Below are 7,304 nucleotides of genomic sequence, written 5' to 3'. Positions count from 1 at the left end.
CTTGAGGTGGAAAGAAATAGGTGAACTGACTCAACATAAAAGTAAAGAGAATGGTCCTTCAAAGAGGAAAGCATCGATTGCTATATTTGTGCTAGAGCTTTTATTTTGAAAACATGAAACAATTTTGTCAACGGTAGTAATAAAGCATATGAGTTATGTACATTATATCTTACAAGTTGCAAGTCTCATGCATAGTATACTAATAGTGCCCGCACCTTGTCCTAATTAACTTGGACTACCGGATCTTTGCAATGCACATGTTTTGACCAAGTGTCACAATGGGGTACCTCCATGTCGCTCGTACAAAGGTCTAAGGAGAAAGCTCGCATTTTAGATTTCTCGCTTTTGATTATTCTCAACTTAGACATCCATACCGGGACAACATGGACAACAGATAATGGACTCCTCTTTAATGCATAAGCATGTGGCAACAATTATTATTCTCATATGAGATTGAGGATATATGTCCAAACTGAAACTTCCACCATGAATCATGGCTTTAGTTAGCGGCCCAAAGTTCTTCTCTAACAATATGCATGCTCCAACCATGAAGGTGGTAGATCTCTCTTGCTTCGGACAAGACGGACATGCATAGCAACTCACATGATATCCAACAAAGAATAGTTGATGGCGTCCCCGTAAACATGGTTATCGCTCAACAAGCAACTTAATAAGAGATAAAGTGCATAAGTACATATTCAATACCACAATAGTTTTTAAGCTATTTGTCCCATGAGCTATATATTGCAAAGGTGAATGATGGAATTTTAAAGGTAGCACTCAAGCAATTTACTTTGGAATGGCGGATAAATACCATGTAGTAGGTAGGTATGGTGGACACGAATGGCATAGTGGTTGGCTCAAGTATTTTGGATGCATGAGAAGTATTCCCTCTCGATACAAGGTTTAGGCTAGCAAGGTTATTTGAAACAAACACAAGGATGAATGGTACAGAAAAACTCACATAAAATACATATGGTAAACATTATAAGACTCCACACCGTCTTCCTTGTTGTTCAAAACTCAATACTAGATGTTATCTAGACTCTAGAGAAACCAAATATGCAAACCAAATTAGCAAGCTCTAAGTATTTCTTCATTAATGGGTGCAAAGTATATGATGCAAGAGCTTAAACATGAGCACAACAATTGCCAAGTATCAAATTATCCAAGACATTTTAGAGTTACTACATGTAGTATTTTCCAATTCCAACCATATAACAATTTAACGAAGAAGAACTTCGCCATGAATACTATGAGTAGAGCCTAAGGACATATTTGTCCATATGCTACAGCGGAGCGTGTCTCTCTCCCATAAAGTGAATGCTAGGATCCATTTTATTCAAACAAAACAAAAAACAAAAACAAACCGACGCTCCAAGCAAAGTACATAAGATGTGACGGAATAAAAATATAGTTTCGGGGAGGAACCCGATAATGTTGTCGATGAAGAAGGGGATGCCTTGGGCATCCCCAAGCTTAGACGCTTGAGTCTTCTTATAATATGCAGGGGTGAACCACCGGGCATCCCCAAGCTTAGAGCTTTCACTCTCCTTGATCATATTGCATCATACTCCTCTCTTGATCCTTGAAAACTTCCTCCACACCAAACTCGAAACAACTCATTAGAGGGTTAGTGCATAATAAAAATTCACATGTTCAGAGGTGACACAATCATTCTTAACACTTCTGGACATTGCATAAAGCTACTGGACATTAGTGGATCAAAGAAATTCATCCAACATAGCAAAAGAGGCAATGCGAAATAAAAGACAGAATCTGTCAAAACAGAACAGTCCGTAAAGATGGATTTTATTAGGCCACCAGACTTGCTCAAACGAAAATGCTCAAATTGAATGAAAGTTGCGTACATATCTGAGGATCATGCTCGTAAATTGGCGTAATTTTCTGAGCTAACTACAGGGAGATAGACCCAGATTCGTGACAAGCAAAGAAATCTGGAACTGCGCAAGTAATCCAAATCTAGTACTTACTTTTCTATCAAAGACTTTACTTGGCACAACAAAACATAAAACTAAGATAAGGAGAGGTTTCTACAGTAGTAAACAACTTCCAAGACACAAATATAAAATAAAGATACTGTAGTAAAAACATGGGTTGTCTCCCATAAGCGCTTTTCTTTAACGCCTTTCAGCTAGGCGCAGAAAGTGTATCTCAAGTAACATCGACAGATGAAGCATCAACATCATAATTTGTTCTAATAATAGAATCATAAGGTAACTTCATTCTCTTTCTAGGGAAGTGTTCCATACCTTTCTTGAGAGGAAATTGATATTTAATATTACCTTCCTTCATATCAATAGTAGCACCAACGGTTCGAAGAAAAGGTCTTCCCAATATAATGGGGCAAGATGCATTGCATTCAATATCCAAGACAACAAAATCAACGGGGACAAGGTTATTGTTAACCATAATATGAACATTATCAACTTTCCCCAAAGGTTTCTTTTTAGCATTATCAGCGAGATTAACATCCAAATAACAATTCTTCAATGGTAGCAAGTCAAGCATATCATAGACTTTTTTAGGCATAACAGAAAATACTTGCACCAAGATCACACAAGGCATTACAATCAAAGTCTTTGACTCTCATTTTAATGATGGGCTCCCAACCATCCTCTAGCTTTCTAGGAATAGAAGTTTCAAGTTTTAGTTTCTCTTCTCTAGCTTTTATGAGAGCATTTGTAATATGTTTTGTGAAAGCCAAATTTATAGCACTAGCATTGGGACTTTTAGCAAGTTTTTGTAAGAACTTTATAACTTCAGATATATGGCAATCATCAAAATCTAAATCATTACAATCTAAAGCAATGGGATTATCATCCCCAAGGTTGGAAAAAATTTCAGCAGTTTTATCACAAGCAGTTTCAGCAGCTTTAGCAGCTTCAGGTAATTTTGCGCGCTTTGCACTAGGAGTAGAAGCATTGCTAACACCAATTATTTTACCATTGATAATAGGAGGTGCAGCAACATATGAATCATTAGCATTGCTAGTGGTGGTAATAGTCCAAACTTTAGCTACATTTTCCTTTTTAGCTAGTTTTTCATTTTCTTCTCTATCCCACCTAGCACGCAGCTCAGCCATTAATCTTATATTCTCATTAATTCTAACTTGGATGGAATTTGCTGTAGTAACAATTTTATTTTCAATATCCCTATTAGGCATAACTTTCGATTTCAAAAGATCAACATCAGAGGCAAGACTATCAACTCTAGAAACAAGAATATCAATTTTATTGAGCTTTTCCTCAACAGATTTGTTAAAGGCAGCTTGTGTACTAATAAATTCTTTAAGCATGGCTTCAAGTCCAGGGGGTGTATTCCTATTATTGTTGTAAGAATTCCCATAAGAATTAGCATAACCGTTACCATTATTATAAGGATATGGCCTATAGTTATTACTAGAATTGTTCCGATAAGCATTGTTGTTGAAATTATTATTTTTAATGAAGTTTACATCAACATGTTCTTCTTGGGCAACCAATGAAGCTAATGGAACATTATTAGGATCAACATTAGTCCTATCATTCGCAAGCATAGACATAATAGCATCAACCTTATCATTCAAGGAAGAGGATTCTTCAACAGAATTTACCTTCTTACCTTGTGGAGCTCTTTCCGTGTGCCATTCAGAGTAATTTACCATCATATTATCAAGAAGTTTTGTTGATTCACCAAGAGTGATGGACATAAAGGTACCTCCAGCAGCTGAATCCAATAAGTTCCGCGAAGAAAAATTTAGTCCTGCATAGAAGGTTTGGATGATCATCCAAGTAGTCGATCCATGGGTTGGGCAATTTTTAACCAAAGATTTCATTCTTTCCCAAGCTTGAGCAACATGTTCATTATCCAATTGTTTAAAATTCATTATGCTACTCCTCAAAGATATAATTTTAGCAGGGGGATAATATCAACCAATAAAAGCATCCTTGCATTTAGTCCATGAATCAATACTATTCTTAGGCAGAGATAGCAACCAATCTTTAGCTCTTCCTCTTAATGAGAAAGGAAACAATTTTAATTTTATAATGTCACCATCTATATCTTTATACTTTTGCATTTCACATAGTTCAACAAAATTATTGAGATGGGCAGCAGCATCATCGGAACTAACACTAGTAAAATTGCTCTCGCATAACAAGATTTAGTAAAGCAGGTTTAATTTCAAAGAATTCTGCTGTAGTAGCAGGTGGAGCAATAGGTGTGCATAAGAAATCATTATTATTTGTGCTAGTGAAGTCACACAACTTAGTATTTTCAGGGTTGGCCATTTTAGCAGTAGTAAATAAAGCAAACTAGATAAAGTAAATGCAAGTAACTAATTTTTTTGTGTTTTTGATATAGCAAACAAGACAAGTAAATAAAGTAAAGCTAGCAACTAATTTTTTTGTGTTTTGATATAATGCAGCAAACAAAGTAGTAAATAAAATAAAGCAAGACAAAAACAAAGTAAAGAGATTGAGAAGTGGAGACTCCCCTTGCAGCGTGTCTTGATCTCCACGGCAACGGCGCCGGAAAAGAGCTTGATGGCGTGTATTTCACACGTTCGTTGGGCAACCCCAAGAGGAAGGTATGATGCGCACAGCAGCAAGTTTTCCCTCGGAAAGAAACCAAGGTTTATCGAACCAGGAGGAGCCAAGAAGCACGTTGAAGGTTGATGGCGGCGGGATGTAGTGCGGCGCAACACCGGAGATTCCGGCGCCAACGTGGAACCCGCACAACACAACCAAAGTACTTTGCCCCAACGAAACAGATGAGGTTGTCAATCTCACCATCTTGCCGTAACAAAGGATTAACCGTATTGTGTGGAAGATGATTGTTTGCAGAGAAAATAGTAAAAACAAGTATTGCAGCAGATTTGTATTTCAGTATTAAAGAATGGACCGGGGTCCACAGCTCACTAGAGGTGTCTCTCCCATAAGATAAAAGCATGTTGGGTGAACAAATTACAGTCGGGCAATTGACAAATAGAGAGGGCATAACAATGCACATACATGACATGATAAGTATAGTGAGATTTAATTGGGCATTACGACAAAGTACATAGACCGCCATCCAACCGCATCTATGCCTAAAAAGTCCACCTTCAGGTTATCATCCGAACCCCTCCAAGTATTAAGTTGCAAAGCAACGAGACAATTGCATTAAGTATGGTGCGTAATGTAATCAACAACTACATCCTCGGACATAGCGCCAATGTTTTATCCCTAGTGGCAACAAGACAACACAACCTTAGAACTTTCATCACTGTCCCGGTGTCAATGCGGCATGAACCCACTATCGAGCATAAGTACTCCCTCTTGGAGTTAAAAGCAAAAATTTGGCCGAGCCTCTACTAGTAACGGAGAGCATGCAAGATCATAAACAACACATATGTAATAACTTGATAATTAACATGACATGGTATTCTCTATCCATCGGATCCCGACAAACACAACATATAGAATTACGGATAGATGATCTTGATCATGTTAGGCAGCTCACAAGATCCAACAATGAAGCACAATGAGGAGAAGACAACCATCTAGCTACCGCTATGGACCCATAGTCCAGGGGTGAACTACTCACTCATCACTCCGGAGGCGACCATGGCGGTGTAGAGTCCTCCGGGAGATGAATCCCCTCTCCGGCAGGGTGCCGGAGGAGATCTCCGTAATCCCCCGAGATGGGATCGGCGGCGGCGTCTCGCAAGGTTTTCCGTATCGTGGTTTTTCGCATCGGGGGTTTCGCGACGGAGGCTTTAAGTAGGCGGAAGGGCAGAGTCGGGGCCGGACGAGGGGGCCACACCATAGGGCGGCGCGGGCCCCCCGGGCCGCGCCGCCTTGTGGTGTCGCCACCTCGTGGCCCCACTTCGTATGTTCTTTGGTCTTCCGGAAGCTCCGTGGAAAAATAGGCCCCCGGGTCTTTGTTTCGTCCAATTCCGAGAATATTTCGTTACTAGGATTTCTGAAACCAAAAACAGCAGAAAACGTGAACCGGCACTTCGGCATCTTGTTAATAGGTTAGTTCCGTAAAATGCACGAATATGACATAAAGTGTGCATAAAACATGTAGGTATCATCAATAATATGGCATAGAACATAAGAAATTATCGATACGTCGGAGACGTATCGGACAGACAGCGTTGATGGAGATGGCGGTGGTGTCGATGGAGGAGCCTTCCGGGGGCACTTCCCCGTCCCGGCGGCGTGCCGGGACAGAGACTCCTGTCCCCCAGATCTTGGCTTCGCGATGGCGGCGGCTCTGGAAGGTTTTCTCTGGTTTCGTCGAACGTGTCGTGGTTTTTAGATCAGGGACCTTTATATAGGCGAAGAGGCGGAGTCGGAAGGTCAACGAGGCGACGACACAACAGGGGGGCGCGGCCCCCCCTTGGCCGCGCTAGGGTGTCATCTGGTGGGCCTGTGGCCCCCCTCTGGCCTCTCTCGGGTGTTCTGGAAGCTTCGTGGAAAAATAGGATGCTGGGCGTTGATTTCTTTCGATTCTGAGAATATTTCCTTATTAGGATTTCTGGAACCAAAAACAGCGGTAAAACGAGAACCGGCCCTTCGGCATCTCGTCAATAGGTTAGTTCCGGAAAACGCATAATAATGACATAAAGTATGCATAAAACATGTAGATATCATCAATAATGTGGCATGGAACATAAGAAATTATCGATACGTCGGAGACGTATCATGGAGCAGGGCAAGCATCAACTCATCAAACAAAAGCAAAAACCTCTACATCAACACAATTTCTAGGAGCTGGAGTAAGGTATACATGAATCCATGAGCAAGCAATGGTTTTAATCATAAATAAGCATGTGCATCACACACACACACACACACACACACACACACACACACACACACACACACACACACACACACACACAAGTCAAGGGGTATGATTACCCAGTTGATATCATCATTTGGTGATGAACCATTTGATGCTGGCAAAATATGAGAAAAGCCAGTAGAATGTAATCCCAGAAAAGATTGGTTAAAGCCAAGTGTATCACCACTACAACAAACCAAAGAATCTAGCAAGGATTTGATCCACCACTAGCCTAGCCAAACTCATCTAGCAACTAACTGGTTCATTTAACCATCAGACATATAGACAAATTAGTGTCTATTTGATTTTCAACATGAAAAGCTACTGGCAATCCAATAAGGGATCACCCAACAAGCATCTATCAAGCCACAACAAGCCACGAAGAGGGGAGATACCCCAGAATAGCAACTAGTCACTGTCAGGGTCACCTCAACCATAAAACAGTAAGTCAAGCAATAATATTATCA

Source organism: Lolium rigidum, chromosome 7 (assembly GCF_022539505.1).
Source record: "Lolium rigidum isolate FL_2022 chromosome 7, APGP_CSIRO_Lrig_0.1, whole genome shotgun sequence".
Taxonomy (NCBI): Eukaryota; Viridiplantae; Streptophyta; class Magnoliopsida; order Poales; family Poaceae; genus Lolium; species Lolium rigidum.
Note: the sequence above shows the minus strand (reverse complement) of the source record.